This window comes from Humulus lupulus, chromosome 3 (genome assembly GCF_963169125.1).
Source record: "Humulus lupulus chromosome 3, drHumLupu1.1, whole genome shotgun sequence".
NCBI lineage: Eukaryota > Viridiplantae > Streptophyta > Magnoliopsida > Rosales > Cannabaceae > Humulus > Humulus lupulus.
The window spans coordinates 267,038,556-267,049,989 of record NC_084795.1 but is presented as its reverse complement, the minus strand read 5'-3'; the positions used below and the strand labels follow the sequence as shown (position 1 = coordinate 267,049,989).

The following is an 11,434-nucleotide window of genomic DNA, read 5'->3' as shown; positions in this document are numbered from 1 at the left end:
AAAGGAGGGGTACTATAGTAATTAACATAGCCAAAACTCTTTCAGCCAAGTCACATTTTCTCTTTCATTTTTCCCTAGCCGCCTCACCTTCTCCACCATAGCCAAAACTCCTCCACCATCACATCCGGCCACCCACCCTCACCACCGGCCAAGAACAACCCAGCCGCACCTCCGTGAAACCCAGCCACTCCTCCACTCAAAAACTGAAACCCAAAGCTATTTCTATTTCTCTCTCTTCCTGAAAACGCAAAGCTCGAAAAGAAATATCTGAAACCCTAGCTTTCGATTTTTTCGATTTTGATACTTTGTTTGGGTTACTTGTTGTGATCGAAACGTCAAATTCTATGTGATCTGAGAAGTTTTTGAGATGTGTGTTTGGAGGAGTGGAGAGCGAAGAGCGAGTAGTGTCATTGTGATCGTTCACAATCTGCCATTGGATCATTGATGAAGCAGTTCAGACGATGCCAGAGGATCCTCATCCTCTCTCTTCTTTTCCTCTCTGTTTTAGCTCCCTTAATTTTCATCTCCCATAGGCTCAAGAATCTCGCTTCTGTTGGTATTGATTTTTGTTTTGTTTTTTTATATATGTATATATTTATATTCATGATTGAATATTCTTCTATGGCATGCATTTCTATCTTTTATATAGATATTCATATTTATGTATTGATTTGTGCATTTGATAACTTGCTTTGCAGGACGGAAAGAGTTTATTGAAGATTTAGCGACTATCGTATGAATATTTCTCCCTTAATCTCAGTTTTTGACTTCAATAACATGATATTGCTCTATTCGATTGCTCATCGAAATGAGAGAAATAGAAAAATGGATTTCAGATTCCTGAATTGATGATATTTTAGTGCAAGCAAATTTTAAGTCCCTGTTTAAACTCATAGGAATTTCGTTTTGTTGCTTATTGGTATAAACTATTATGAAATGAAGGTTTTCAACCTTGTTTTTTAGTTTTTCTTTCATTTCATTCCAGCTGCTTAATACAGTGTTAGTATTGTAATTTCATAGTAGATGCCTGTTTTTTGTTTTTCTTTTTGGTGAAGTTGAACTAGAAGATGGGTTTATTATTTTTTCTTTGGTGCAGAAATATAGAAGAGATGATTTGAGACTGAAAGCTATTCAACAGGTAGAATTAAAATTCATTAGATTTAACTGGGTGTGATTCAAATCTTTCTCTTTTCTTTTTTTTTTTAACTGTTTTGAATTTGGTATACTTTTTTGTAACAGGAAGGTGGCGAAGGCTTGAAATAGCCACTCCTAGTTGTTTATAAGGATAAGGATCAGAATTCTACAGCTAGTTACAGTTCATCCGAAGATATTCGTGATTTGGAGAGGTCTGTAATCGATGGGGACACGAAAAATGCTGTGGATAATAGAAAAGGTTGGTACTCAGTCTGATGTGTATTATTTCTTTGTATGCGACTTTTATCTTTGTCATTTTTTTTACTATTGGTATGCTGCGTTCATATAGTAGAAACGGATAATGAGAAAGAAGAAACAGATGAACAAGTTCATCAGAGAGGGATATCGAACGTGTTTCAAGAAAAGGTTTGCATTTAAGAAAATTAACGTGAAATAGACTTATTTAGCTTATGTGAAACATATTTGACATGGTTGATTCTGGTGCATGTTGTGGTTTGCATGGATGTGCTGGTGGTGGTCGGAGGCGAGGAAGAAGGGTGGCGCTTGGGCTGAGTGCAATTTGTGGTGCTCAGAGCTGCGCAAAACGACGGGGATGGCTCGGTTTGCGACGGGGTTTTGCGCGCAGGGGATGGGGGTTTTTGGTTGTGGTCGGAGGCGAGGGAGGAGGTTGGTTCGTGGTCAGATCTGTTTTTTTTTCTGTCTTCAGATCTGTGGTAACTGGTTACCTTCATGTTCTTTGTTTGTATATTTTAGGAGGTAACTGGTTACCTTCATATTCTGATGTGTGTGTATATTTCTGGGTTCTATATGGTAATTGGTTACCAAGTTACAAAATCATACTTACTCTTCTTTTTTTTTATCCTTCAAATGCAATGTTTCTTTTCATTTCTAATATGAGTGACTCGTCACCCCTCCTATGGTAACTGGTTACCCCTCGTATGGTAGTAAGTTACTAATCTCACTGTAACTAGTTACCCCTCCTAATACATGTTATTTAACCTCTAAGACTACTTTTTACATAAATGTGAAAAATCAAACAAGTAACTGGTTACCCCTCTGGATAAATGTTATTTAAGCTAGCTGTAGGATTTTTTTTACATAACTTTGAAAAATCAATTAAATAACTGATTATGTTGACCACGATTTTGGCCAACGACGAGTAGACGTCAAAACTACAATAAACCTTCAAGAGAAAAATACGACACTGATAATTTTATAGTGGTTCAGCCCCAATTTATTGGTAATAGCCTAATCCACTTGAAGTTGTGATATATATATCCTACACTTAAGATCAGATGAACTTGAGTCAACTGAGTTTCTTAAGTGTAAGTAGAAAAATACAGAGTTTATCTCTCTAAACTCTCTCAGAAAATGCCCAAAGAATGCCCCAAGTAACAGTCCCAAAGTCTCAAAACTAGAGAGTTTTTTCTCAGTCTCAAAAGATCAGATCCCCAAAATGATGCCATGAGCCATTTATTTATAGGCTCATGGATCGTACATCAGATATTCCCTTTGACCGGGTCATTGGTTCTTGCAATAGACTTTAATTAATAAAATATAAATAAATCTAAATTACAATAATATAGCTATTATTCCGGGATATCTGAGAGATTCCCGCGGCAGTTGAGAATGATTCGGATTGAAGTTGTTACTGAGGATTTATTGAAGTAGACGGTAACTTCTAAGATTCTGATCTGTGCACCGACCAAATCCATCCTCAAAGTGACTGGTCGGACAAGACAACTTACCGGTCGGCATAGGCAAAAACACTCCTCTAGCACACCTCTGGTCTAACATGACACATCTCTGGTCTAACATGACACATCTCTGGTCTAGCATGACACTTCTCTGGTCTAGCATGACACGTCTCTAGTCTAGCAAAACACTTGACCGGTCGACCAAAACAATTGACTGGTCAACCAAAACAATTGACTGGTCGGCCAAAGCATTTGACTGGTCAGTCAAAAATCTTTACCGGCCGGACAAAAATTCTATCTGGTCGGTCAAATCACTCCCAAACCAGATAAATAATTTTCATGACAAATAATATCACAACTCCGAAGAGCCAATACATTTATTGACTATTAATGTGCCATTTACTGACCATGCATTACCACTTGTCACTTCTGATTGCCACATCATCGAACTGAAATTTTGGGGATAACATTTGCCCCCCAAGTTTATTATATGATTTTCTCATATAATAAAGTTTTTCTCTAGTCCAAAAGCTTCCATCCGGTCAGTAACTTTCACTTTTGAATTAAACCCACAATCAAACGTTTCCTTTAGCCCATCAAACTTGTTTCTTTTACCATTCCTAACCGATCAAATTTCTTTTGTCCCTCGGAAGCCTTGTGCCTCGGAACCCAAGCAGCTTCTTGGCAATGCTACTCCTCGGACATGCTGCTCCTCAGACGTACCCCATCCACTCGGACACCACCTAACCGCTTGGACGCATGCAGCCACTCGGACATGCCAGCCTCTCGGATGCGCACCTGCAGCAGCTCCTCGGTGTGCCTATCTCCTTGGATGTGCACCTGCAGCAGCTCCTAGGACACCTCTCGATGCCTGGCTCCTCGGATGCAGCCCCATTGCCCAGCCGATCGGACATGTTCAATCTGCTCGGACACGCTGCCAGCATCCACTCGGATGCGCACTCCAGGCTATTCGGACGTAGCCCCAGCCGCTCGGACACGCAGCCAACACCCGCTGGGACGAATCCCCAGCTGCTCGAACACGCAGCCAAGTCGCTCGGACACCAACCTTTGGACGTATGTGCGGAGCTGCTCGGGCACACTCGGCATCCGCTCGGCCATCACCCAACCGATCGGGCATGTGGCATAGCTACTTAAGCATATGCCTAAAACTTATCCCTCCAAACACCATCAAAACACATTGTTCGAATCTCTCAAAAGTATTTTGAGAGATTGATTTCTCTCAATCAATCTTGGGGAAAATTGACTTATCTTCTCAAAGACATTTTTTCACTATGTAGTATTTACTTTGCATTCATTTGTTCGTGTTTGTTTGATTCACTCCAGGGACTCATTGTTATTAGTCATGCTCAACAACAGAGTTTCCTACTCGATCAGTGATATATGCTCAGCCGACCAGGGAAGTTGTATCTGCTCTCTCGACCAGGAAAACTGTGCACCTGATCAGCTAAACTTTGTACCTGGCCAGTAGTTTACTCCTTTTTCTTGTGAAGACAATTGTTGCTTAGCAGCTTTGATATTTTTCTCATACAGCCAAGCTGTTGGCATTTATACTTTACTTTTCTTTGTCAACTTGAAACATTCTAAGTCTTTTTAGACTTAAAAATGTTATAAGTTTTTTGTGAATAGTAAAGTCACTCTGATGTATGCCTTATAATTTCGTATGAGTACTTTAGTTTTCTAACTTAGAAGTTCTAGACATTTCATAAGTCCATACTAAGTATACTTTCTCAGAATCTTATTGCTCTAACATTTTATGAGCATAATGTTTATTGTCACACGAATATCTGCTTCTAACATGAAAATTTTCAAAATTCCAAGTTACTTAAGCTTTGTCAAACAAGTTAGATTAATGGCCTTTTTGGACTTCGAAAATTTACAAGTCAGCCTAAAAACAGATATCTTAACTCGTGCTCTTATTGCCTGTGTTAAATTATATACCAGTATACCCCATGAGCCCCCCAAGTGATCGAGGGTTGAAAGATCCTTAGTCACTTGCTACTTGACCGCATCTGTTCGAGCAGTTAACTACTCGTGAAATACATAGAATATATGGAAAATATTCGAGCAGTTGAACACTGCTTGAACGTATCGACCAGTTGAACATTGTCCGATTTTACCGACCAGTTGAACACTGTTTGAATAATTAACACACATGCACATTTATAGCAAGAATCGACCACGTTGCGCGTAGTCTCTTTTATTACTCGTAAATCAAAAAGGACAAAACGTGTCTAATAACGAATCTTAAACAAAAAAAATTGTTCAAAAATAAAATGACTGATTAGTAAATAACCAGCTCATAAACCAAAACTAAATAACAAGTCAAACAACTTGAAATTAAGCTACCACTCTGAAAATGGTATTTAGAAATAGTATATCCACAGACGCTCGCCGTTCCAGTGGTTCCTGATCAGGCTCTGTTCACCAAATCTGATCCTAGCACTCTCGCTCATGTCGAAGTGTCTGGGCATACCTCTCCCTTGCTTTGTTGCTATCCTTAGCCAAGTGTGGACCTCCACATATAGTGTCTAAGGTAAAGTCCACAGGCTCGGGTTGCAAGGGTGGAGATCTCTGTGGTTTGAACCCAGGATTGCTGCTGCCTCCTTCTCCTTGGGGTGTCTCTGCCCGATACTTTTTCAACTTGCCCGACTGGAGAAGAAAGTCTATCTCGTCCTTGAGGTGATTTCATTCATTCGTGTCGTGACCATAATCTCCATGGAAATGACAAAACTTATTCATGTATCCCTTCCTCATCTCTTTCCTGATGGATGGAGGTTTCTTGTATGGAACCTCTTCATGACTAGCAAGATATATTTCCGCTCGGCTGGCCGAGAGAGTGGTGTAATTAGTGAATTGAAGCTCATACTTGGTTGGCTTTTCTTTTAAACTCAACTTTTCTTTCTTTTCCTCATGGTGGTCAGACCCGTTATTTCCACGTTTCTTTCCACCATTCTTAGGAGGGTCAGTTGATCCGCCCAGATTGTTTATGCCATTCTCCTATTTCTCGATTGCATCATCCAATTTCATATACTTGTCTGCTCGCTCAAGAAATTGTTGAAGTGTTGAAATTGGATTTCTATGTATACTATCCCACAAAGGGCCCCGATAAGTTATCCCAACGGATATGGCAACCATCTTCCCCTCGTCTCCTACAATAGTTGCTCTATTGGCTTTTCTCATGAATCTCTGTATATAATTCTTTAAAGACTCATATTTTCCTTGTTTGATATCTGCCAAGTGGTTAGCATAAACTGGTGGAGTTCGGGCAGTGTTGAATTTTCTACAAAACTCCTTCCTGAATGCTTCCCAAGAGGTAATGGAATTCAGCTTAAACTTCCAATACCATTCCTAGGCAGTATTCGACAATGTAGTCAGGAAAACTCTACACCGATAATCGTCACTTACTCCAAGCAATTCCATCTGGTCCTCAAATTTCCTAACATGTCTGATGGGATCTGCCTTTTCTGTATATACTAGCAGCATCGGTGCTTTATATTTTGCCGGTGGCTGGGCTGCTCTAATCCGGGCACAAAATGGGCTGCCACTCCGGTGGTCTATCGCATCCATCCTGGAAGGTCGTTTTTACAAACCTTGCACTGCAGCCGTTAGCACGTCAAGCTGGGCTTGGATGGCTGGTGCAATTGAGGAAGTTCCAAAGTCATGACCGCCTGGTCGGGCATTACCATCTGGTGCACTGTCATCAAGTATTTCTACTTGACTGACAGGGCGGTTCAGATTTTGCCCTTCGACCGGGACGATCCTCCTCTTGTTGGTGATAATGTCCCTTAGATCCGTCTGGGAAACATACTCTCCTGCCCGATCGAACACCGTACTTTTCGATTTTTCAGAGGGCTTACTACGCGGGACATGCTCTCTCCCACTACGTTGTTGGCCGGGGTGCAGTGGAGGCTTTTCGGTACGTCTCGGGCAGTCTTTTCCTCCTTGTGGGTTGTTGCCTTCTTTATCCTTTAACTGGTCGGTGTGATGACTATCAGCCTCATCACGACCATGCCCGTCTTTGAACTGTGAAGTCCTCTTATCTCGAGGAGTCCTGGTCTGATCCTGCCTAGGTGGAGTCTTTTTACTGCCCGAGCGGTGACTCCCTGATCTAGAAGTTTCTGATCGGTGGCTCCTGGTGGGAGTTCTAGACTTCTCCTTTTGCGTCGAGGCAGTTCCAGATCAGACCCCACCATCTTCCCGACCAGGGGGGTTACTCTTGCTTTTTTCCGGTCCCCGAGAATTGGCTCCGTTAGTGGTCCTCCGACTAGCATTATTATTTCTTGCTCCCTGGGTGGCTGCTTGTGTCGCGGCTTGAGCATTGGCTTGGGCCAATTGGGTAGCCACTTTTAGAGCAAGTGCTGCTTCATGATGTCTCCGGTCGACTTCCTCCTATCGTTGTCTGAGCTCTTCGCTTCTGGCCTCCATATCGCACCTTTGGTGCTCTAACACCGCTCTCTGCCTGGCCATCTCTTCAGTGAAGACTCCTGCCTAGCATTGAATTGCATCATCTCCTCTTGGAAAGCGCCTATTGCTTCCTGGAGTTGTTCAACTTCTGGAGTGGTCTCCTCGAGAAAGACCCTAGGCTCAGTCTTTGGGTTCTACGGTCCAGGACCTTCTGATCTAGCAGACTCTTTGGACGTGCCTGACTTTTTGGATGCCACATTGGTATTCTTGGGTGCCATCTTGATATGATAGTCGTGTGTTTCTTCTCTTCAGGCTCTCAATGAAAGCACAAAAATGTTGACCACGATTTTGGCCAACGACGAGTAGACGTCAAAACTACAATAAACCTTCAAGAGAAAAATACGACACTGATAATTTTATAGTGGTTTAGCCCTAATTTATTGGTAATAGTCTAATCCACTTGGAGTTGTGATATATATATATCCTACACTTAAGATCAGATGAACTTGAGTCAACTGAGTTTCTTAAGTGTAAGTAGAAAAATACAGAGTTTCTCTCTCTAAACTCTCTCAGAAAATGCCCAAAGAGTGCCCCAAGTAACAGTCCCAAAGTCTCAAAACTAGAGAGTTTTTTCTCAGTCTCAAAAGATCAGATCCCCAAAATGATGCCATGAGCCATTTATTTATAGGCTCATGGATCGTACATCAGATATTCCCTTTGACTGGGTCATTGGTTCTTCCAACAGACTTTAATTAATAAAATATAAATAAATATAAATTACAATAATATAGCTATTATTTCAGGATATCTGAGAGATTCTCGCGGTAGTTGAGAATGATTCAGGTTGAAGTTGTTACTGAGTCTTTATTGAAGTAGACGGTAACTTCTAAGATTCTGATCCGTGCATCGACCAAATCCATCCCCAAAGTGGCTGGTCGGACAAGACAATTGACTGGTCGGCCAAAGCATTTGACTGGTCAGTCAAAAATCTTTACCGGTCGGACAAAAATTCTACCTGGTCGGTCAAATCACTCCCAAACCAGATAAATAATTTTCATGACCAATAATATCACAACTCCAAAGAGCCAGTACATTTATTGACTATTAATGTGTCATTTACTGATCATGCATTGCTACTTGTCACTTCTGATTGTCACGTCATCGAACTGAAATTTTGGGTATAACAAGTTACCTTACCCAGGTTTTGAAAAAAAAAAACATCCAACCTAAAAAAAGGAAAAAAAATGTTTACAATAAATAAAAAAAATAATAAACACAATTCATATTACAAAAAAAAATTGCAAAACAACCATGGAAAAATTTAATATAAAAAAAATCAAATAAGCTAAAAAAAAACAATCAAATTACAAACATACCCATCCAAATTAATAAAACTTGATTAAGAGTGAAAATATGGCATAAACAAACTTTTATACAAAAATATGGGAAACTTAACCCATAAAAGTGAAATTTAAAAAAAAAAAAAGCCATAGAATCATTTTTCTTGAGAAAAAGTCATATTTTTGCACAATTTATTAAAAATCTCATATAAGATGTAATTTTCACTATAAATTACAGTATATATGTAAATAATTATTTATAGATGATTTTTGTAAATAAAATCCAAATCAATTTCGTGAGTGTAATTAATACTAATAGTTTTATAACAATTGTGGTGAAATTTATTGGAAAAATTTCCTACATAAAATGTAGATTTTATAAAAAGAAATCCCATAAAAAAGTTAATTTGTCAAAATCTCATATATTTTGAAATAGTTCTATTTTTACTATATATATGGAAAAATCACCCGGAAAAAAAGGTAAAACCTAGCTACTTTTGGAAAGAAAAAAAATCTCAATAAAACAACGAACTGGTGATGGGTTGGGTTTTAATCATAATAGTCCAACCCATTATGTGCTATTACTCGAAATGGGCCACATCCGAGCTCAGTCAAGCAGGCCTGTCATGAAAGGCTCACCCAATTTTAAATAGTGAAAATTTTATTTTATATGAATTTTTAATAAAATTTTAAAAAATATGGTTTTTTTTTTTACAAGTATTATTTTATGGTTTTTTAAAACTTATATTCTCTTTTATGGGATTCTTTTCCAATATTTTTGTAAAAAATTTATTATTATGCCATATTTTTGTAAAAAATCATTATTATGCTATACTTTTTTTTCCATAATTTGATTTTTTTTAATTAAATTTGTTCATATAAATTAAAAAAAGTTTAATTACCATATTTTTTTACATATTAATGGCTAAAAAGTTATATTTATGAAAAAATCCTTTTTAAATATATATATATATTTATATTTGTTTTATTTTGATCTCCGTTGGATTCCCTTAAGATAAGGTCGTGCTCGTACACTAGAGAAGATTATACTTTAGTAATAATTAACACCAACTAGGAATTTTAAAGCTTTTCCACACGTGTATGGGAACAAACGAAAAGAAAATATATTTGTTCGAGAAGTGACTAATTAAAATCTTTATTAGCAAAATAATTGTGTTGAGAAATTATATAAAATAACAATTAACATGCATGCATAATAAGCTATTTATCTAACTATACGCACCAATGGATTTGATGTGACGTCAATTTATCCCCGTTCAGTTCGAAAGTGGGACTCATACACCGCATAATCATAGGCAAGTATTATGGTAATTTAATTTGCGTCTTTGATTTTTTTTTTAAATGAGATCTTGTAGTAAGAAATATGCTTAAGATTATCTATAATGTGTTATTGGAACTTAGATTGATTTTACTTTTTTGTGGTTGATTTTCAAAATCTTTTGACTTGAGTATTAGAGTGTCTTTTTTATAAGCGCTTAAAAAATTTCTCATTCAAATTCAATAATATTATTTTATATGCAACACATAATTTAAACAGGGTCGGCTCAACCACTAGGGGAATTAGGCTTTTGCCTAAGACCCACATATTTTTTTTGTAATTTTTTTATGAGAAATAAGATCCAAAAATAAAATATAAGGTCTAAAATTATATAGTAATAAGACCCAAAAATAGAAAATAGGACTTAAAAGGATATGGTAATAAGGTGCAAAAGAAAATTCTTCTTGAAATAAGGTCTCAAATTGTTTTTTTTAGGTATAAGGCCTCCATTTATATTGAGCAGGTATTCAATCTAAATATAAAATAATATTCTTAATTAACTTCTTTTATTGAAAAATTGCTATATTTTAAGTTGTATATATTATAAGGGATAAGATTTTGTCCAATCAAAAAATAAATTCCATCCATCCCACAATCATCGAATCAATAATTAAATTGATCCACCAGTTAATAGTTATTAGAAGTTTAATTACATCTAACTAAATCTAGACATAAAACAAAGTCTACAATACATAAAAAGAATGTATTTTTTGTTTTTGTTTTTAATTCTTATCTCTTTATATATAAATAAATAAGGAAAAAAAATCATTCACTTTATAACATCTCTCTTCTTATATTAGACAACACTCACATGGATCTTCCACAATGTTGAATAACACATTTATGCATCTTCATTTAGCTAATTTTTTTGTTGATTAGATTATGATCTCCTTTTGTAAAAGCAATAAATAGAGCCTTCACACTAGGTTGCATGACATTATAAATACGTGGTTGCATGACATTATAAATATGTATTCTGTGTAATAGTTATACATATAACATAGTAAGAGCAATAATATTTGTTTGGTTGGGGTATAATTTTTTTTAATTACATCATACTTTATTTAATCTTTAAATTTAATTTAAAAAAATTATATTAATAACATTGAAAATAATAAAATAGTCTTATTCACAAAAAAAAGACCAAAATCAAATAGGTGATAATTTTGGTATATTTTAAAGATAGTTCACGACAAGAGAGGTGATTTTCCCCGGCAAGTTACATTAGTTCGCCGACAAAACCATGTTTTCCTGATGCTGTCCACAAAACGCGCCGGCAAAGGGTTAGTTGAGTTTGTGTGGGAATCTGAGTAGACTTTTGGCGGCGAGTTTGTGTATATCTTTGGGAAATGTCTTCATCATTCCTCGAGAATAGTCGAATTTGTGTGGGAAACTGAGTAGACTTTTGGCGGCGATTTTGTGTTTATCTCCGGGAAAAGTCTTCATCATTCCCCGAGAAATGTCGTATCCTCGCTGGG

The 11,434-nt window shown here is 37.2% G+C and overlaps 1 long non-coding RNA gene across 1 annotated transcript; it reads left to right on the top strand.

The window, feature by feature from the left end:
• Positions 1-620: 620 nt before the first annotated feature.
• Positions 621-1,495, top strand: LOC133821638 (uncharacterized). The gene is made up of 3 exons (XR_009887719.1): positions 621-733; positions 1,097-1,138; positions 1,240-1,495. It is a non-coding gene; the product is annotated as an uncharacterized LOC133821638 (long non-coding RNA).
• The last annotated feature ends 9,939 nt before the right edge of the window (positions 1,496-11,434 follow it).